Raw genomic sequence first — 23,207 nt, 5'->3', positions numbered from 1 at the left:
GAGTTAATTAAAAAAAGAAACAGCTAGTTTAAAACTCAACATTCAGAAAAATAAGATCATGGCATCTGGTCTCATCACTTCATGGCAAACAGGTGGGGAAAAAGTGGAATCAGTGACAGATTTTATTTTCTTGGGCTCCAAAATCACTGCAGATGATAACTGCAGCCACAAAATTAAAAGACGCTTGCTCCTTGGAAGAAAAGCTATGACAAACCTAGACAGTAAGCACATTAAAAGCAGAGACATCAGTTTACCCACAGAGGTCTGTATAGTCAAAGCTATGACTTTGCCAGTAGTCATGTATGGATGTGAGAGTTGGATCATAATAAAGGCTGAGCACAGAAGAATTAATGCTTTCATATTGTGGTGCTGGAGAAGATTCTTTAGAATCCCTTGGACTGCACGGAGATCAAACCTGTCAATCCTAAAGGAAATCAACCCTGAATATTCATTGGAAGGACTGATGCTGGAGCTGAAGCTCTAATACTTTGGCCACCTGATGTGAAGAACCAACTCTTTGGAAAAAATCCTGATGCTGGGAAAGATTGAGAGCATGAGGAGAAGAGGGTGACAGAAGATGAGATGGTTCAATGGTATCATCAACTCAATGGACATGAGTTTGAGTAAACTCTGGGAGATAGTGGAGGATGGAGAAGCCTGGTGTGCTGCAATTCATGGGGTCACAAAGAGTTGGACATGACTTAGCCCTTGAACAACAGACAGAAATACCTATTAGAGGAATGGAGGAACACTGGAGTGAGAAAAGTTCTTAGCCTAGTAACTTTTGTACGCAGCATCAGAATACTATAATTTGATAGAAAGTAGCAGTACTGAGTGACTGTAAAATCAATATAAGAAAAAAAAATTCTGAAAAGACTTGACAGTCTCTTGGGTCTGTATCACTCTGGAGAAATGCATTCATTTTACATTTAAATTTCTTTCAGTTATCATTTTTTATTGATACTTAATGTTTGTCTGGGCTTCCCTGGTGACTCAGACGGTAATGCGTCTGCCTACAATGCGGGAGACCTGGGTTTGAGCCCTGGGTTGGGAAGATCCTCTGGAGAAGGAAATGGCAACCCATTCCAGTACTCTTGCCTGGAAAATCCCGTGGATGGAGGAGCCTGGTAGGCTACAGAATATGGGGTCGCAAAGAGTCGGACACAACTGAGTGATTTCCATATCCATATAATGTCTGTCTATATTATCTTGAGAGATATACCTCTATATTAACCTTAATATAGTCTATATTAACCTTGTTGTTCCATTGCATAACCTTAAGTATCTCTGTATTATATGCAAATACCTTACTCCATTTGCATTCACAACTCTACTAAAATAAACTGATACCTGGAACTATACAGGTTTTGTTTGTCTCTTGCCATGTCCAGTTCTAAATAAGCAACAAATGAAAGAACCCTACATACCCAGACCTTTTTTGAAAGATATCTTGAAGATTTACAATATGCTAAACTAGGGGAAAAATTGGGAATAATCAGCACAATACATTTGGCTCTCCATTATAATCAGTTTTTCAGCCTGCCTGTCGATAAAACTTTTTCTTTTTCACAATGGTTTACAACTTAAATAATTTAATACAACAGTTGTTATATTTTTATTGCAGGCTGATAAAACTGGAACCATAAGTCTTTTCTATGCACTATATTACAAAAGAAGTGACACTGGAGAAGGGGAACGGATGATTACTAAAACTGTAATTCAATCGTCAAGTTCTGAAGATGTCATAAAAAAGGCTTCTGCTTTACTTGCACGTGGCAGATACTCTCAGGATGCCTCAAATGAACTCTCTCTGGGTATTCAGTCTCTCCTTTGGCATTATTTTATATACAGTAAAAATAAAAATGGGACTTCACAATGCAAATGCAACTGTGATTCAAGCTCAGTAGTTCTTTTGTCAAATAGGATTTTCTTTTATGAAGTTTCATTCTAGAATTAATTTTGATATCCATGCCTGTCAGGCTGTGGAAATTGAGCTGAACCAAGTGAGTCTATTCCTATTTGAGCTGACATGTAGGAAGCTATAATTAGGAAAAATGCAGAGTTTGTACTGTGCTATAGAAAATTAAACTCATCATGCCACATATTGTCAAATCTGGTTAAAAGTATAGGCATGATAAATAGCAACATTCTATAAATGCCTAAACATTCATATATTGAAAAATTTACCACTTTTTCACCCTGCCATAATTAGTTGTCAGGAAATAATTTTCAAATTCTAATCATTGCTATAATCTGAAAAGTCTGTAAATTAATAACAGATTCCTATAGTGTTTACTATTAACGGTGTTCTACGAAACTTAGAACTCTAGCATGTAAGGAAATGTATTCCTTATAGAAAAGGATGATAGTTATTTGTACATTCTTGCCAGTTGTTTTTCAGTGGACTTGTCTGTACTGGCTTCAGCGTAAGACCAAGAAGCTTCTAATTTGCCAAACTTCTTAATACGTCCAATATTCAGTTAATCTGTAGATGATGGTGTGAATGAAATTGAATTTCTGGCTATTAAAAATGACACTTTGCCTCTGTATTAAGGCACTGCAGCAATACTTTACAAAATTCTTTTGCAATCTTCACAGGATAAGAATAAATTAAGTGGAAGAATTGAACTTTCATAGTATGGCTGCTGAGGGATCAACACATATGGTTGGAAGATGAAATTTCCATTGATTCCCCAGCGTGAGAGAGTGCAGGCAGCACCATGTGAGTTTCTGCATTTTGTCTCTCAGCCATTGCAGCCCTGACCCATTCCACGAGGGGTGAAAGGTCACAAGTGCTATGTGAGTGGTGTTTAATTTTCACCACAACTGAGACTGCTAATCACATAACATTAGGGTGAATTATGGTGATTATTGCAGGCTGAACACAGAGAGATTAAACAATAACAGCAACACAACCACAGCTGTGATGGTAGTGATGAAAAGGTGGTGCTTTCATGACCCCATGCTAAAGGGTTTGATTGGGATTCTGGAAGCCTCTGGTGAAAGACACTTTGCCCTCTCCAGTCTAGCTTTTTCCTAAACCACCACTATATTAAGCAGAGTGACAATAACCCATTTTAACAGTTTCTAGTAATGGAAAGGGCTCAAAACATTCTCCTTCAGAATGCCCAAGTCTCATTAGTCTACAGAGTAAACATGCACTCCAGAGTCACTGCTTTCTAGAAAGTCTTCACTTCTTTTAAAGCTGTTAGCTTCTGTACCCTGCATGGATTTTTTTCTTTTAAAAATCTTTTGCTAAGTATAGTTGATTTACAATGTTGTGTAAGTTTAAGATGTATAGCAAAGTGAATGAGTTATACATATACATATATCCAATCTTTTTTAAGTTAGCTTTATTTTATAATTTTTATTGGGGTATCGTTGGTTTACAATGTTGTGTTAGTTTCAGGTGTACAGCAAAGTGAATCTGTTATATATATATATATATATCTGCTCATTTTTAGATTCTTTTCCCATATAGGTCAGTACAGGATAATGAGTAGAGTTCCTTGTGCTCTACAGTAGGTCCTTATTTATCTGTTTTATATATAGTTATCTAGTTTATATAGAGTAGTGTGTATATGACAATTCCAATCTCCTGATTTATCCCTCTCACCTTCTTTCTCCCCTGGTAACCATGTTTGTTTTCTACATCTGTGACTCTGTTTTATGAATAACTTAATTTGTACTATTTTTTTAAGATTCCACATATAGGTGATATCATATATGTCTTTCTTTGTCTGACTTCACTCAGTATGACAATCCCTAGGTCCATTCATGTTGCTGCAAATTGCATTATTTGTTCTTTTTAATAGCTGAATAGTATTCCATTATATGTATATGCACCACATCTCCTTTATCCGTTCCACTGTCAATGGATATTTAGGTTGCTTCCACATTCTGGCTATGTGAATAGGGCTGCAGTGAACATGGGGTGCACCCTACATGGATTTTTAATTTGTTTGGTCTTGTTTTTTCTTTTCTACATATGTAGCCCGTGTAATGGATTCTATCTTCCTTAGGAAAATTTGAGGAATAATTAAGGAAAAGAGGCTATTACTAGGTGTTTTTAAAATTTAATAAAAATTGCTTAGATGGGAGGCTGCCTGATTCATGAATCTTTGAATAAAGCCAATTGTATCTTCAAATTTACTGGGTTGAATTTTGTTTTCTAACACATACATATTTTTTCAGTGTAAATATTTTACTTACAACCATACCCTAAATGCCATTATGCGAGGATATTGGCTCAGACAGTAAAGAATCTGCCTACCATTCAGGAAACCCAGGTTCAATCCCAGGGTTGGGAAGATCCCCTGGAAAAAGGGATGGCAACCCACTCCAGTATTCTTGCCTGGAGAATTTCACCGACAGAGGCTACAGTCCATAGGGTTGCAAAGAGTCAGACACGACTGAACAACTAACACTTTCACTTTAAAATAAGAAGTCAAACACTAGGTACAGAGTGAAGTGAAGAGCAGCTATGACAAACCTAGACAGTGTATTAAAAAACAGAAACATCACTTTGCTAACAAAGGTCTGTTTAGTTACAGCTGTGGTTTTTCTAGTAGTCATGTACAGATGTGAGAGTTGGACCATGAAAAAGGCTATGCACCAAAGAATTGATGCCTTCAAATTGTGTTGCTAGAGAAGACTCTTGAGAGTCCCTTGGACAGCAAGGAGATCCAACCAGTCAATCCTAAAGGAAATCAACCCTGAATGTTTACTGGAAGGACTGATGCTAAAACTGACGCTTCAATGCTTTGGCCACCTGATGCAAAGAGTCAACTCATTGGAAAAGACCCTGATGCTGGGAAACATTGAAGGCATAAGCAGAAGGGGGTAACAAAGGATAAGATGGTTAGATGGCATCACCGACTCAATGGACATGAACTTGAGCAAACTCTGGGAGATAGCGGAGGACAGGGAAGCCTGGAGTGCTGCGGTCTACGGGGCTGCAAAGGGCTAGACACAACTTAGCAACTGAACAATGAGAAGAGCAGCTAATGCCTGCAGTTCATTCCTGATGTTTGGATAGTCTGCTTTTCACATATTAGGGCAAAAAATAAATCAGTAATGTGTCCATTTCCACCAAGTTGAAATGCCCTGCGTCAGGAATTGTTTTCTTGAACAAAGAGAAGCAGAGACATCTGGAAGCCAGGAATTGGGAAACTGGGTCATCATCAGTTCCAAAGTTTACCTTTAGGGTTGATTTCTGGTTTTAAGGGAACACTTATTAACTTAGTTCTTGAAGTATACAAATGGAGATGTTGGTTGTTTTAATATATATATATATATATATATATATATATATATATATATATATACACACACACACACACATATATGTTGGCTTCAACCATATTTATAAACTAAAGATAGCACACTGAATTTTACTGGTAGTCCAAAAGTAGTCCTGGTTGACAAAATAGATGAAAAGGCAGTACATGTATTCTGTGCAAATAATGCTATAAAGCAAAGAGTCTCATATGTTCTAGCTAAGGTAACTGAATAGTTCTTTTTAAAGATTTTTTTCTTCTTAAAATATGATACAATGATCCCATATGGAGGAAATGAAAGTGGCAAAATCTACAAAAACATCTGAGTCATGATGAAAAAGTTCAAAACTCTTTGGGATAGTTCAATTGAGGCAGCATCAAGTGCTTTTTAAAATACTATGTTGTCAAGCCCAGCTGCTATGAAGTTGGAATGATTCCCAACTACAGCCTAGATAATTTATCTTGTGTAATAGTAGCTCACCTATTCTGGCTGGGTTGATGTTAGCTTGTTGAGGCAGTTCTGGGTCACAAAGTGCTGGAGCAGAAAGTTCATGTTAAACTTCCAGCTGATATGAAGATATTTCTATTGGAAAAATATAAATATTAGGCAAATGGCTAATTAAATGCATATATCTTTGATTCCTAAACCATAAGAGATAATGATAATACTCATCATAATAATAACCAAAACTAACATTATTTACTACAGGCATTGTATTAGGTGCATTGCATGCACTGTCTCATTTATTTGTCATAACATTCAGAGGTTGTCTTTTCTTATTACCTCTATTTTATACATGAATAAATTGAGGCTTCAGTTCAGTTGCTCAGTTGTGTCCGACTCTTTGCAACCCCATGGACTGTACTGATGTTAAATAACCAGGCTTTCTGAATTGGGTGAAAATTTGGGCTCTACCAAGTTTCAGAAACATTCTGGGATAAACTGAATCATTCTGCTCTTATGTGATTATTGGCTCTTAGCAGCACTGTGGCTTTAGAAATCAATATGGTGCATGAGTTCTATAAATGTGCCTCTTAATAAGTTAATAAAACAGAGATATTCTCATTGCCTCTCCATCAAAGTTTCAGGGAAAAATGAGAATATTAAATGCAGTAGGATAGAGAAGATCTGCTCCATTTGCTCTGCAATGATAATCTTTTACAAAAGAGGATTTTTATTAATTCTTTGCCTTCTGGGGATATTATAATTTTCTAGAATATAGAACTGCCTTAAGCACAGTAATTTGCTGAGCTAGACTGAATCTCAAAATGTTTCAAATGAGCTGATAAACAACTGCATAATTAGCCATTATTAGATCAAGTCTGTATGTTACTGATATCCAGATGAACAAACCAATGGATAGGCAAATTATAGATACACTTTTAAAAACTAAGAGCCTGTGTTATATTTTTACATGTTTTGTGACTTGTCCTTTAAAGAATTAAAAACTACATTTCATTTGCCTCTTTTTAAAAGAAGAAATTTAGATTATTCTGTCAAGCAAATCCTTAGAGACTTAATCATTAAGCACATATTTCCATGTATGAATAATAAAGGATTTGTGTGTTGAATGCAATTCATGCTTTAAAAGTGAATAGGTGGTGGGATTTTCCTTTTCAATTAAACCTTGTCTCAAACCTATTACTTGCATGGGTAATGTTCATTCATCCCCCTTTTGAGTTCTGGTTCAATTTCAGAGTACAAAATACATTTGGTCCCGATTATGAAAATAACAGGTTTTACATGCTCAAACCAGAAAAGGAAAATAACAGTAAGTTTTTATGATTAAACACATACACCTTATTCAGGTGGCTAACATCTAGTCCAAAGTGTATCCATGTTATAGTTAAACCTCTCTTTCCTCTCAGTTTTCATTTTTCAAGAACTTGACACTGGATCATAAAATGTTGCTCTGGGCTGGAATTCGTCATGCAGGGTTACAGCCTAGGAATAAGTCTTTTTTTTTTTAATATTAAAATCAGCTCAGCAGTTTTGAGGATTAGATAAAGAGAAATTGAAGAAAGCAAAACTTTTAAGCTGGTTTAATTAAACATAATTGTAGTTTATGTTCTGAACTCAGGGGCCACAAAGCAAAACAGATAAATGTGTTAGATCACCTTTGAACAGAAAGAGCTGCAGCAGCAATTCTCCTGAAGAACTCTAAAACTAGCAGGTTGATACTTTGTCTTAAATGGGTTGTCTTCCTGTTTGGGGAGCAGAACAGATAATTTCTTGAGCTTCCTTGCAGATCAATGATTCTGTGATTATTTCTATCAGTATTACAGATCCCAGTAATAAACTGTAAGCTGTTGGCATAAGGCCATGTATGAGCCGAGTTGGAGGATGGATTTGTTGCTAAATTTAGAAAAAGCATTTTGACCTTTGATGATTTTAACAGCCTCCAAAATTTTGATGCCTTTCTTATGCTTCCAGATCACTGGTCCTACATTTGATGCAAACTAATAGGTAAAATTTTATTGTTGTTGGGTTTACATTGCGCTCTTATTAAATACAATGATTATCTGTCCATATTTAGTTTTAGCCATTCAGTTCAGTTCAGTCGCTCAGTCATGTCTGACTCTTTGCGACCCCATGAATCGCAGCACGCCAGGCCTCCCTGTCCATCACAATTCCCAGATTTCACTCAAACTCACGTCCGTCGAGTCAGTGATGCCATGCAGCCATCTCATCCTCTCTCGTCCCCTTCTCCTCCTGCCCCCAATCCCTCCCAGCATCAGAGTCTTTTCCAATGAGTCAACTCTTCACATGAGGTGGCCAAAGTACTGGAGTTTCAGCTTTAGCATCATTCCTTCCAAAGAAATCCCAGGGCTGATCTCCTTCAGAATGGACTGGTTGGATCTCCTTGCAGTCCAAGGGACTCTTAAGAGTCTTCTCCAACACCACAGTTCAAAAGCATCAATTCTTCAGTCATGGATTCCTATTAATTTACCTATATATTTCTTCAACTAGTCCTTTCATTTTGTAAATTGGCATGGAATGGTTATTTGTGTATTTACACAGTTCTAGAAGTAGGGTATTTGTGCCTCAAAGTTAAAGTTGTAAGGCCACCTGGGCTACAAATCCAGTGAGGAGTTCCACTTTGTTTTAAAGGTATGTCAGCTAGACTCAGTCACAATGAGAAAATAGAATTTTTGGTTCAAAAGATACCAGCATAATTGCTTTGGTGTTTTTCAAAGGCATTAGAAAAGTTTTCAGCTATTTTAGAATGTTCTGACTTTGTCAGGAACATTTTGCTATTGTGTGTTTGATAGGAAATCTTATATGTATATAACTATTTGTACTTAACTCATAAAAATGACATGAGTATTCTCCTAAGTCCCAAGATACCTCATTTGGATTTTATTAATGAGCCTCTTAAAGACACTACAACCCTGAAAAGGAAATTATATTTGGTTCAGAATAAATGAAGCTACACACTTATAGATCTGAATTGATTTAAGACTCTGAAGCAAAGAAAGGTAAGCAGATTTCAAATTTAGAGCAATATACATCACAGCCCCAGAATAAGAATATTATATATAATTTGATTATACTATCACAACATGTGATGCTACACATATTTTCAGGGTGAAGTAAATATTATTACAGAAATCTGGTTCATTACTGGGCCAGCAGTGTAATGCATAAATGAAATAGGTTAGGGAAAATGTTTCACGAATTTTATTTTAATTCCTTTCTTTTCCTGCATAATTCATCAATGACATTTTTAATTAAACTACAGTTTTGCTGTTAACAAGAGACACAAAACAGCTTGTCTGACACTTGATTCTTATACAAACTTTGAGATAAAAAAACTATTTTCATAAATGTATTAACTTTAGTGGATATTTGAATATTTGAGCTTTTGACCTAAAAGGCTTCTTAAAAGTCTTTGTGATGGGTAACAGCTGTATTCTGACATTAAGACACTCAACAAACCCGCCGAAACTACCACTGACAGGGCTGCAATCAAAGGAGGAAAAAAGATCCCCAATCATTTAAGTAAGTTATTTCCTTACAAATGTGGACAGAAAACATTGTAAAATAAACTATCAAAAGTTAATAGACCATGGTCATAACTGTAATTTATTTCTGACTTGTATAAGAAAATAAGCAAGAACTACAGGCAAAAGAAAATATGAACCTAAATTCTGATGAACGTGTTTCACAGTAGATAATTCTTCAGCTTTTAAGTTTCTGCTATCAAACCAAGAGTTAATAATTAAGAACAAGAAGCTATGAATCACCAGGGAAAATCATTGGACAGCTCACAGAGAGACAGAGAACACTCATGGCCATAGACATCCTGGTCTAGAAAGAATAGAAGTTTGCAAGATATCTGCACCAGCAAATAAGGACTATTAAAGGGTGGATGTGATTTTTAATTAGTTTACTAAAATCAATAGTGGGGGCATGTATTATTTAAAATTAAGCTTTACTACCATTATACCAACTGCATTAGTTCTATGAAAATATTTCTGTTGAAATATGGAGTTTCCTCAAAGAGTTAAAGGTACTATTACCATTGATCTAGCAACTCCACTTATGGGCGTATACACTGAAGAATTGAAGGCGGAGACAGCTACTTGTACACCAGTATTCATAGCAGCACTATGCATAATAATCAAAAGGTGAAAGCAACCCAAATATTCATCAATGGATGAATGGATAAATGTGTATATAAATTATAAACATATATAAAAAATATATAAATTATATATGCATACAAATGATAAAAACAGCTCATGCAGCTCAAAATCAAAAAACAACCCAATCAAAAAGTGGGCAGAAGACCTAAATAGATATTTCTCCAAAGAAGACATACATATGGCTATGAGACACATGAAAAGATGCTTACTTCACTAATTATTAGAGAAATATAAATAAAAACTACAATGAGGTATCACCTCACACTGGTCAGAATGCTAAGTCATGTCCTCATGTCTGACTTCAGTCATGTCTGACTCTATGCAACCCTATGGATTGGGGCCCATCAGGCTCCTCTGTCCATGTAATTCTCCAGGTAAGAATACCAGAGTGGGTTGACATGCCCTCCTCCAAGTTATCTTCCCGACCCAGAGACCAAACCTGCATCTCTTATGTCTCCTGCATTGGCAGGCTGTTCTTTACCAGTATTGCCACCTGGGGAGCCATGGTTATCATAAAAAAATCCATGAGAAATAAATGCTGAAAAATGTGTGGAGAAAAGGGAACTCTCTTACACTGTTGATGGGAATGTAAATTGATACATCTACTATGGACAGGAATATGGAGGTTCCTTGAAAAACTGAAAACAGATATCACATGACCCACCAATCCCACTCCTGAGCATATACCAGAGAAAACCGTCAGAAAGATACATGCACCTCAACGTTCACTGCAGCACTGTTTCCAATAGCTGGGATACGGAAGCAACCTAACTGTCCATCGACAGAGGAATGAATAAAAGACATATAGTACATACATACAATGGAGTATTAGCTATGAAAGGAATGAAATTGTGTCATTTGCAATGATGTAGAGGGACCTAGAGACTGCCATGCAGAATGAAATCAGAAAGAGAAATATTCACATATTACCACATATATGTGGAATCTAGAAAAATGGTATAGATGATCTTATTTGCAAAGCAGAAATAGACACACAGACATAGAGAACAGATGACAAGGTGGAAGGAGGGGTGAGATGAATTGGGAGATATATATATTCCAATATATATTATATACAAATAACTGTGAAGAAATCTGAGCACCGAAGAATTGATCCTTTTGAACTGTGGTATTGGAGAAGACTCTTGAGACTCCCTTGAACTGCAAGGAGATCTAACCAGTCCATTCTAAAGGAGATCAGTCCTGGGTGTTCTTTGGAAGGAATGATGCTTAAGCTGAAACTCCAATACTTTGGCCACCTCATGCAAAGGGTTGGCTCATTGGAAAAGACTCTGATGCTGGGAGGGATTGGGGGCAGGAGGAGAAGGGGACAACAGAGGATGAGATGGCTGGATGGCATCACCGATTCGATGGACGTGAGTTTGAGTGAACTCTGGGAGTTGGTGATGGACAGGGAGGCCTGGCATGCTGCAATTCATGGGGTCGAAAAGAGTCGGACATGACTGAGCAACTAAACTGAGTTGAACACACTATATATAAATACATAAGTAATATGAACCTACCGTCTAGCACAGGGAACTCTACTCAGTGCTCTGTGGTGATCTAAATAGGAATGAAATCCAAAAAAGAGGGAATATATGTTATATGCATGGCTGATTCACTTTGCTGTATAGCAGTAACTGACACAGCAGTATAAAGCAATAAATACTGCTTTTAATATACTCAAATAAAAAAGAATAAAAGAATATGGTATATAAATGCAATGGAATATTACTGCACCATTACAAGAAGGAAATAATGCCATTTGTAACAACATGGATGGATCTAGAGATTATTATACTAAGTAAAGTAAGTCAGAGAAAGACAAATATCACTTGATAATACTTACATGCAGAATTTTTAAAAATGATACAAATGAATTTACTTATAAAACAGAAACAGACTCACAGACTTCAAAGGCAAACTTACAGTTACCAAAGGGAAAAGGTATGGGGGGAGGTATAAATTGGGAATTTGGAATTGACAACAACAAAGAACTACTTTGTAGCACAGGGAGCTCTGCTCAATACTCTGTAATAACCTAAATGGGAAAAGAACTTGAAAAAGATTAGATACATTTATATGTATAACTGAATCACCTTTGCAGTACACCTGAAACTAACACAGCTTTATTAATCAATGATACTCCAATATAAAATAAAAATTCAAAAGTTCACAGTGAATAACAAAAACCATGTCATAGGCAATCATCCTAAACTGTGTAGTAGACTCATGACTTTTACAACGACATTTGGAGACCTTTGTGAATCCTCAATTTTATATATTGTGGGAATATTTGTTCTGACTTTATTCTGACTTCTGACTTACTCCCTAGTTACTTTTGCACTGATAGTTCTCTCTGGTACATAGCCTCCTAACACCAAGGAAATGAATTCAACTTTCATTGACCTTTCTTCTCCATGGTATGCAGCTACTGTATTGGCTGGGAGATGAAATGGTTTCTCTCTAAAATGGTTTTCTTTTGTTCTGTGTAGAGGGTTTTGTGAATTCTTTCATGTTACATGTCTGATCCAGAAACATTATTTTCCCAAATTACTTCCTTCCTTTTTATTTCTGTCAACAGCCTTAGTTAGCATTTGGCCTTCTTTTTTTGAGTAATTTTCTTCATAACTCTTCATGACAGTTACTGTTAAAAACAAGTGAAAAACAAGGCTGAACAGTAATAAGGTGCTAGATGGTAAGACAGAAATACTGGGCAATCAGGCAGGCTCATTCACTGATTTAAATGATGCATCTTAAAAGTATCTGTGATTCCAGTCCTCACTTTAGAAAAACTACAAATTGCTACTTAAATGAGTTCAGACTTGCAAGGTTCTAAGAAAAGTGTCTCACATGTGGTAAACATTATAATTTTTAGATTAGAAAAATACACATTGTATATCTTTTATATGTCAAAATCAACATATAAAGACCAAAGCTGAAAAATATTAAAGATGAATCTGTTACTGGACAGGCAGGGAGGCGCCACACCACTGAGAGAAGGTTCAAAGTTCTTCCTGACGGGAAATTCAAGGGATAGAGGTGGTGCAGGAGGAGGAAGTCTAACACAAAGGGCAAGACTCTGAGTTCAGGCTTCTGATTGATTCATGAGGTAGATTAACTCTTCTTATGATTAGTATCTTTCAGGTTCCACGGCACCCACACCAAGAAACCTGGTTTCAAACAAGTCTGGTTGAGTTAGCTGTGTAAGAGATGTATAGGGAATGTTGCTAGATTCATTCAATAGATGCCTTAAGCATAGGTACATGCTTGAAACTATTATCTGAGAACAGTAAAAATCATTAACATTCAACCAATGATTGCTGAGGATCTATGCATTTTTTCCAATAAAAATGATAGGGTAACAGTAGATGCTCTAAAAACCATATGAGGGGTTATTTATAGAAGCTTTCCAAGGAGTTTCTGAAATCAGTTCTTATCTTTGACCGACATATAATTCAGAAGTTCCCTGGTAAGAGAAACCATGAAATCTTAGGAAGAGTAGAATCTATTAAGTGGACAAAAATTACCTAATTGTAACAGTATTGTGAAGGTCTAGTGCTTTCCCTAAGCTAGAGAGCCACACATAAACTTCTGGTGTTTTGTCTTGTATTGTACAGTAATTTTCACTGTGTGTGTTGACATTCCCTGGCTAGTTCCCAAGCTAGTAGTGCCTGTCTAAAATAGATACTTAGTAAATATTGGGTTGAATGAATAGGTAACAAATGAATTAACTGGCAAGAAAGATGGTGACAATTTCTTTCTCTTTCAGTTCAGTTCAGTTGCTCAGTCATGTCTGACTCTTTGCAACCCCATGAATTGCAGCATGCCAGGCCTCCCTGTCCATCACCAACTCCTGGAGTTCACCCAAACTCATGTCCATCGAGTTGGTAATGCTATCCAGCCATCTCATCCTCTTTCATCCCCTTCTCCTCCTGCCCCCAGTCCCTCCCAGCATCAGAGTCTTTTCCAATGAGTCAACTCTTCACATGAGGTGGCCAAAGTATTGGAGTTTCAGCTTTAGCATCAGTCCTTCCAAAGAACACCCAGGGCTGATCTCCTTCAGAATGGACTGGTTGGATCTCCTTGCAGTTCAAGGTAGTCTCACGAGTCTTCTCCAACACCACAGTTTAAAAGCATCAATTCTTCGGCACTCAGCTTTCTTCACAGTCCAACTTTCACATCCATACATGACCACTGGAAAAACTGTAGCCTTGACTAGATGGACCTTTGTTGGCAAAGCAATATCTCTGCTTTTGAATATGCTATCTAGTTTGGTCATAACTTTCCTTCCAAGGAGTAAGCGTCTTTTAATTTCATGGCTGCAATCACCATCTAAATAGTAGGAGCTGACCTCTTTGTTCCTTCCAGACTGGCACCAAAAAACTATTTTTTTTTCTGGGTAGTGTGACCCATTTCAGAGTAGGAGGTCTCCTCAGTTAGACAAGCCACAAAATATAAACTGATTTAAACTCAAGATTTTGGGAAAAAGGACACCAAAAGTTGAAAAGGTTAAATAAAAACTTTTATCAGGAAATGTAAGGTATGTCTTATAGAAGGAAGGCTTCTGTGGAAACAGAAAAAGAGTATACTGTTTTGCCAGTAGTTTAATTTATATTTTATAATTATTTGTAATGTATTATTATTATAATATTTTAATTCTTGGGAGGATAAATTAAAAACTATTATCCTTAGGAAAATAATAAATAAAACTGTAGACATGAAAACATTGCACTTATTAATTTATTTTAAAAATTTTAAGAGAGTAAATTAAGACGTTATTTTCCCATTAAAGAATGTTTCCATTTTAAGCTTGCCATGTGGTAAGTGAACCTGATAGTTATAACCATTAGAAATTCCTCATCATTCCTGAGTAGGTAATTATTACTTGGAATGGCTCTTCCAGAGTGATTATTATGAAATGTACCTATCATCTGTTGATCTACTGCTTTATTTATTTCATGTTAAAAGACCCTTAGAAACCTTCCCATCACTAATGAACAAATTTTATTTTACAGATTACATCCATTAGTTTCCAAGAATAATTCTTATCTGATTAAAGGATAACCATTTAAGACCACTAATTCACATATTAAATGCTCAAGATTGTACATCGTTAAAGACCTTACATCTCCAGACCCATTATCTTTTTTCTCTTGGTAGAAGACAATAAATGAGAGCCTTAAATAGTGGATGGATCCATCTGTCTAGACCAAAGAAAAAGAGGGCTACAAAAATAAGTATGTCGTTTGAGGAGTGCTTCCAGAAGAGTATTCAAGGATCAATGTAGTTATTATGAAATAACAAAATATTACAAATCTCTTTGAGATGGAGGGAAGCTCATTAAAAAAGAAGACATTTGGGACTGTCCTGGAGGTCTATTGGTTAAGACTCTCTGCTTTTGCTGCAGGGAGCATGGTTAGATCCATGGCTGGGGAACTAAGATCCTACCTGCCGTACGGTGCAGCCAGAAAACAAAAGTGAAAACAAAAACCATTCTTGGATGATTATGATCTCAAATGAGTGTTTAAGGAAACTAACATGACAAAATATTTCTTATATCTATGAAGTGTTTCTCAGAAGGATGAAAGTTACTGTAGTTCTCATAATAACTATTTTTATGTCATTAAGATCATAAATAGAATTTATATGTTTGCACAAGGGACGACAAATACTAAAGAGGCAGGCTGACTTTTAGGAAAATTTATGTGTAGATTGCAAACACCCCGAAGTCAGGCACCTAATTCATCTCACTCCCTATCCTCAGAACTTGAAGCTCATCCTGAAGTTCATCAACACATTGATTAAATGTTAATAATACTTGCTGCATGAATAACAAATTAATACAAGTTTTCTAATTTCACTGGAGAATCTTAGTGGAAATCCACAACCTACAAATATGCTGAATTCTAAAAGAATTTTGAGGCATATTGGTTGCAACTTAAAATATATTTCCCCACAGAAAAAAACTATTATGGATGGTACAGGGGTTGGCAGGCCAGCCCATGAAAGTCACTTAATCTACAACATAGCAGAAACATTATACATTTGAAATGAACAAGTAGCAGAAAAAAAATACTGCAGCAATAAAACCAAAGATAGAAATAATAAAATTGAATAAAACCTTAAAATTTTCTTGTCTCTCAGTGCTTGGAGAGAAACAGATTTAAGTATGAGAGAAGAGAGGTATGGAAATTGTCATGGAGAGGCTTATATTCTCAAGAAATTTAGAAGCTGATGGCTTTTTAAAAATTATGTATAATTCCCCTCCAAAACATAATTCTGCTTATCCATGATAAAAAGTCTTTGAATAACACTGGTTTAACTCTTATCAGCTATGATGAAAGTGCTTTTTAAAATTCAAAAAGAGAATAGTGAAAAGAGGAAAAGAAACAAATGTGAAGAAAAATCAAGTAAACTGAAGAGCAACAGCAGAGATGAAAATATTGCAATATGAGGTAATCTAATACTCTCTGTGTTCCAGGTACTGATGATTAAAAAAAAAAATGGATCAAACACAGTCCTGGCTCACAAGAAACTTCAAGCTTAGTAAGGTGAATCAAACTATTAAGCCCAATATTTGTGATAAAGACTGTGAAAAAGTCACCAGGCTACGTGGGGTCAAAAAAGAAAAAGATGGCCAGAGCCTCCCAAAGGGGTCCTCAAAGGCTTGTGGTGAATGCTGAGCAGGTACTTTACAGGCAGAGGGAGAGAGTAAGAACAATCCAGGTTCTGGGAACTGTGTGAACAAATGAGTGCGCAGAGTAGGAGGCTTAGAGGGAGAGGAGGATTGCCAGGAGACGTAAGTGAAGGCGTCAGCCAGGTAGGGCTGTGGTCCCCGTGTGAAGTGGCCTGCCTTATTCTACGGATGACTGGAGATCTGAGGAGGGTCAAACAGGGGAATAATATGATCAAATGGGCATTTTAGAAAGATCATTCTGGAAGCATTGTGGAGGATAGATTGGAAGTCTGAAATACTGGTGGCAGGGAAACCTGCTAGAAACTGCCAGAGTGAGCGCTGGGCAGAAATAGCGGGGCTATTTATAAAGAGAATTTGGGGAGCCATTAGTCTGTTCTCATCTTCATGAGGGCCTCAAATTCAGATACTTGATGTTGTCTCCTAATGAGGTTATCCACACTGTCACTGAGACTCATTTCCAAGACTGAACTTTTAAAATATGCTACAAATTTTGTAACCTCATTTTAACACATTTAAAATTTTTAACATATGGGGAGTCTCAATAAATGGAAGGAAGCTGAGTCCCTCTCCATCTCAGAAAAGCCAGCTAACCTGCTGTGTGTGGTTTGTGCACAGTCTTCTTGAAGTAAAGAAGGGAATGGACAGAGGAAAATGTAAGTTGGAAAGTTCTCAGAAGCAGCATCAGTTGAGCTTTGTTGTGGGGAGAGGAAAGTGTACATCCCTTTACTCAAGAGTTGATGTTTGCAAGTTGGTTATTCATAGCTGGGCAGTGTCTGAACTGCTGCTAAATAATTTTTTTCTCTACTCACTTATAATATAGATGGATGTCCTGGCTTTGAAATATTTAGTAAAAGGTATTATGCTTCTCTAAATTACTTTCCATTTTCCTAACCCAGAAGACTGACTTTGAGAAATGGCCCAGAGCTAATTTTTTTAAAACTAAATTATCGAAAGTAACTTATTTCTTTATATTTATGTCTCTGGTGCTAAGTCTTTTTAATGCCTTACAGAAAAACATTATAATCTTATGACAAAGAAAATTTTAAATGCATTTTGTAGTTGTTGAATATAATGAATGAAATTTTATTTTAATTTTTCCTTTCTAAACATATTAGACTAGCTATTGTTGAAAGAAGGACCAGAGATGGGCAAAATTCAGTTCAGTTCAGTCACTCAGTCGTGTCCGACTCTTTGCGACCCCATGGACTGCGGCATGCCAGGCCTCCCTGTCCATCACCAACTCCTGGAGTTTACTCACACTCAAGCCCATTGAGTCGGTGATGCCATCCAACCATCTCATCCTCTGTCATCCCCTTCTCCTCTTGCCTTCAATCTTTCCCAGCATCAGGTTCTTTTCAAAGCAGCTCTTTGCATCAGGTGGCCAAAGTATTGGAGTTTCAGCTTCAGCATCAGTCCTTCCAATGAATATTCAGGACTGATTTCCTTTAGGATGGACTGGTTGGATCTCCTTGCAGTCCAAGGGACTCTCAAGATTCTTTTCCAATACCACGGTTCAAAAGCGTCAATTCTTGGGTGCTCAGCTTTCTTTATAGTCCAACTTTCACATCCATACATGACTACTGGAAAAGCCATAGCTTTGACAAGACGGACCTCTAAATAAATCTAATTTGTGCCTTCTGTGTTCAGTTGTCCTTAACACATAGAAAACATATCTCTCTTCAGAAAGAAAACATTTCTTCCTTCTAGTGTATGACTAGATCTTTATCCATGTGGGAGAAAGTGATAAAAATGATAGAAGTATGCAGTATTAAGATGAAGGGAGAGAATCTTCATATTTAAAGTCAGCCATTTCACAACAAGCCAAGGACACAGAAAAAAGCTCCCTGTCTTTTGAAACCTTTGACTTGGCTTTATGTCCAGTGTTCTGAGCCTCTGGATAAGGATCACTTCTTTCCCCCTCCACTGCTTCTGCACTGGACATCCTCGAGGTAGCTCAGGTACTGAGGGGACCAAGCAAAAGAGGCCATGGGCTATATGCTGATTAGTGGTTTAAGCCTGAGCCAATTAGTGGTTTAGATCTGAGGATCTTCAAGGAATTATTTTACTTCCTTCTTACTGTAGGATCAAGTCAAGTAAGATTCTGATAATTGATATTGAAACATAATTATATCATGCAGAGTTAAGGTTGTACACAGATATTTGACAGAATGCATAAATAACCCCAAGATCCTTCTTTCAGTATTTGAATTGGTATTGTTGAGTAGTAATTTTTAGCACACTTTAAAGATTTTAACTATTTCCCTCATCAGTAGTTTCTTGATCTAGAATTTCTGCATGAAAGATGCCCTAGGAATGGTCATCTATGAAGGATAGAACTCCACGAAAGAAATTCTGCTCTTCTTATATTTAAATTTATTCTCTTCACCAGGTGAAGAGAATAATCTCTTCACAATCTTTCTAGGATTGTGGGGCAGGGGCAGAAATTGTTACTCTCAGGTATGCTGCCTTACGTAGATTATGACTTTTTTTTTTTGGCAAGACACATTCATAGCTCCCTTGATAGGAACAATGAAGTAATTAGTTATTGTACCCCACACCTTACTAATGTGTGTCCCAAATTTTGTTGTGTAAACTTTTAAGCAGTGTTTTGTTTTTTTTTTTTTTTCTCTGCTATTGTTTAAAAGTTGAGGTCAACATTACTTATTATTCTAGTTAGAGGAAAACACATAGAGGTGTTATCTGCAGAGCAATTCACATAAAATCTCCTAATACTTTTGCATAGAATCTCCTCTACTTTTGCAACAGACTCAGAAAATCAGTCTCCACATGGTTGCAGTGAAGTGAGCAGTCTCCTGAGCACAGTTACAGGTATGTCCCAATACTGCTTGTCAGCTGACCTGCCTTCTTTTACTTCTTTCATATTATAGTCATTAATTAGAACCTGCCAAAAGGAACTTGAACATTCTTCAAGTAATATTAAACATCTGTCCATCATGGTGGGAAGGGCTAACTTATTTTTGGGTATTCAACTCACTGGGGATTTTAAATGTCAGGTTACTCAGTACAGAAGTACAGAGGCTAACATGCTGGAAGTAGTTCCCAAGTTTTAAGATTTCTTCTCATGAGTCGCATTCACTGGCCTCAACCCATCTTTACATCAAAAAAATCTGATTGTAAGTATAGATTCTAGATTCTGAAACCTACACTTATGCATAAAACCTGAACTATGGAAAACCAAATAACTTTCTAAAATGTTACTGTTTACTGGAGATAATTGCACTCAGATCTTTCCTCTGATTAGATTGCTAGCATTCCTTGTGTTCTAGCAGTGTTCCAGTGTTATGGCTGGGAGGAAGCTAATTTCAAGGATCTTTTGCATGAGGAACTATTTACTGAGACATATGCAGTGCTTTCACTGTGAAATAAACAGGAATGACATGACTTTAATAAGGGTTTTGACAATAAGAAACGAGACTTATTTGTCTTTAGCGTTCTCACACTGTGGAATGCAGTGGCAATACCTTTGCTATTTCTTACCTTCTGTGGTTTGGGGAACACATAGTTTTCTTAGTTTAGTTTCACATTTCACCTTTACACATATGCCTTTACTTTGTCTTCCAAAAGGTGAAAAATCTACTACCTTGTATGTTTTTAAAATGATGCACAAGTCTCCTATATTTTACCAATGACAGTGTAATTCTCTGTCTGCCAGGTTGCACAGTCATTTTGATTCTTCTCCCTACTTCTCAAAATTCTGGCAACTTGTCTTTCACTAATTTCCTCAAATATAGATCCTACTTTAGGTCTTTCATCATCTTACCTCTCTCAAGGCAATAATTCTCAAACTTTAGTTTGTGTGTAAAAAATACACATGAAACTCATAACATTCAGATTCCTGATCCCAGTCTTAGATGACTCAGCAGGTCTCAGGAAAGGCACAGGAAGCTGAATTTTAATAAATCACTTAAATATAATCCATTGCCCAGGTTTTGAGAAATTTTATTCTACATTTTTCTTATCTCTTTTGGGTCTTATAAACCAGGGGTCCCCACACTTCAGGATCTAATGCCTGATGATCTGAGGTGGAGCTGATATAATAATAATAATAATAGAAATAAAGTACACAATAAATGTAATTTTCTTGAATCATTCAGAAACCATCTCCCCACCCCTAGTCTGTGGAAAAATTGTCTTCCATGAAACAGTTCCCTGTTTCAAAAAGGTTGGGAACTGCTGTTACAAACTATTGCTAAGTAAGAATGCTAATGGTTAGATCCAGAGAAGGCAATGGCACCCCACTCCAGTACTCTTGCCTGGAAAATCCCATGGATGGAGGAGCCTGGTAGGCTGCAGTCCATGGGGTCACTAAGAGTCAGACACAACTGGGTGACTTCACTTTCACTTTTCACTTTCATGCATTGGAGGAGGAAATGGCAACCCACTCCAGTGTTCTTCCCTGGAGAGTCCCAGGGACGGGGGAGCCTGGTGGGCTGCCGTCTATGGGGTCGCACAGAGTCGGACATGACTGAAGCAACTTAGCAGCAGCAGCAGCAGCAATGGTTAGATCATGTTCATTCATTCATTTATGCCTTCAACTATTTATTGAGCTGCCAATGTGTGTCAAATACTGTTCTAGGTATTGGGTTTAAGGAATTGATAAAACAAACATCATGGAGCTCAGTTTTTGTTTCCCTAAGTTTAAGAAGAATCCTCTATAAATCATGTTTGAGCCAAACCTTCTGAATCTAATGTTGAAGATCCTAGTTGATTGTGTCTCATAACTATCATTCAACAAAGATGCTCCCCTCTAGGCAGGTTGTTCTCTCTCCCTTTTTCTCAGCCTTACTGTCTCCATACCAACTCAACCACCTCTGGTTGTTGGTTCTCTTACTCTCCATTAGGAATATTGTCCAGTGTTGAGGACAGGGCACAGAGATGGGAAAGATGTTTTAATTCATTCATTAAACACATATTCATTGAGAACCAAGCACTGTTCTAGATATGAGAGAATTCAGCAATGAACAAGATAAGCATAGAAAATAAAAAGAAATATCAGATAAATTCCATTCAGGGTATGATGACAGGACCTGGCAGCTACTTTATATTGGGTAAAGAATTTAGTGACATTTAGATTGTGAGATGAAAGACAAAAGTGGCTATGCAAAGTTTAGGAAGAAAAGCACCACAGGCAGAAAAAAAAAGCTAGTGCTAAGGCTGTCAGGTAAAAATGTGAGTAAGAAGATTATAAGGAAGGCCAGAGTGGCTGGTGCATAGCGGGAGAAGATAAAGTGGTAAAGGCTTGGGTCCAAGAGGTTCATATGAGCCAGATGACATAAAGGCAGAAGTGGGGCTGTGATGTGATTTGATTTATGTTTTCACAAAACTCTCTTCAGATGTTGTGTGGGAACTGGATTGTGGAGATGCAGGAGAGACCAAACAGTAGTCCAGCTGAATTATGATGGTTTGCATAGGCAGTGGTACAAGTGAACAGAAATGAACAAAGTAGGCATATGTTATGGAAGTAGAATCAGGGAGCTTGGTGATGGATTAGATGTGGGGGCTGCAAGAGAGGACTCAAGGAAAATTTCTAGGATTTTTTTCACTTGAGTAACTGGCTGTCTGATCATGTCAGTTGCTGCTCCAGAGAAGACTATGGAGGGAGCAGGTTTGGGTGAGAAGGGTGGAAATCAAAAGTCCAAATGGTGAGTGATATGACTGAAAAGTAGGCTACTGTGACCAGACTGCCAAAGGCTTACAATAAGCTCAGAAATTTGAACTGTTTCTGAATGGTGACTTAGGAACGTAATATGGCATTGGTGGATAGGATGGGCTGAAAGGGGCAGAAATCACATGTCTGCTGTAGGATTTGGGGAGTAAGAATGGCGGCGGAGGGGTGGGGGATATGAGAGAGAGTCAAAAACACAAGAATAATTATAAAAGAGCCAAAAAGGAGAAAATAAATCAAATAAAAAACAGGTAGAAAGCACAAGTGTTTATTTGAAGATGGAAAAAGAGTAAGGAGGGTAGGATTAACTGTAGAATGTGTCTTGGTTGGTAGTTTTGAGAAATATGCAGAGGGCAGAAAGGAGAAAGTGCCACAAGTTCCTGGGAGAAGGACCAAGCCTGCTCCAAAGAGCAGAGTTCACCAGCTGTGCGTGGGTCTCACGCACAGACTGTCTTGAAAAGGAACCTGGGTTGAAAGAAGAGAGATGACTTTGTGATCTACACTTGGTCATTCTATTAGTGGTGAGGGAATGTGTGTGTGTTTGTGTGAGAAAAGTAACTTCATCTCTATTTTAGTTAGCACATATCTTTTCACCATAGAAAAAAAATTGGTGATCTTTATTATTATTAGGATCGTATAACAGGATATCGGATAAAACTTACATATTTGTAGCATTTTCAGAGCTTGAAATATCGTTTCATAAAATGGGAAGATTTTTCTCACGTTCATGAGTTCTGTTGCCAATGAACAGTGTATCCAAAACCGATGTTTTTAAAGAGGATCTCTGTCACATCAAGAGAGAAAAACTGTTGTTCTTTATGAGAAAATGTTTCCAGTTTGCAATTAATTTTATTTTTCTGATGGAATTTTCTTTCTCCATTATAACAGGCTA

General features: G+C 37.0%; 2 long non-coding RNA genes across 10 annotated transcripts in view; one reads left to right on the top strand and one right to left on the bottom strand.

Annotated features, from left to right (window-relative positions):
• The window catches only part of LOC147364813 (uncharacterized), a 148,808-nt gene that overhangs the window by 109,852 nt on the left and 15,749 nt on the right, over positions 1 to 23,207 (top strand). For 3 of the 9 annotated variants that reach the window (XR_015135027.1, XR_015135029.1, XR_015135028.1), the window contains exon 3: positions 2,599 to 2,722. The exons of 4 other annotated variants lie outside the window; for them this stretch is intronic. This is a non-coding gene — a long non-coding RNA (uncharacterized LOC147364813). Of the gene's footprint in view, positions 1 to 1,624; positions 1,888 to 2,598; positions 2,723 to 23,207 lie in introns of those variants that run through there. 2 more of the 9 variants (XR_015135031.1, XR_015135030.1) reach the window with 1 other exon arrangement.
• The window catches only part of LOC147364812 (uncharacterized), a 52,733-nt gene continuing 52,441 nt past the window's right edge, over positions 22,916 to 23,207 (bottom strand). The window contains exon 4 of the long non-coding RNA XR_015135034.1: positions 22,916 to 23,099. This is a non-coding gene — a long non-coding RNA (uncharacterized LOC147364812). The remainder of the gene's footprint in view (positions 23,100 to 23,207) is intronic.

The sequence above is a fragment of the Bos grunniens genome, chromosome 10 (assembly GCF_055505025.1).
Source record: "Bos grunniens cultivar Pamir isolate PY7600 chromosome 10, Bosgru_T2T1.0, whole genome shotgun sequence".
Taxonomy (NCBI): Eukaryota; Metazoa; Chordata; class Mammalia; order Artiodactyla; family Bovidae; genus Bos; species Bos grunniens.
Note: the sequence above shows the minus strand (reverse complement) of the source record. Positions and strands in the feature narration are given on the sequence as shown.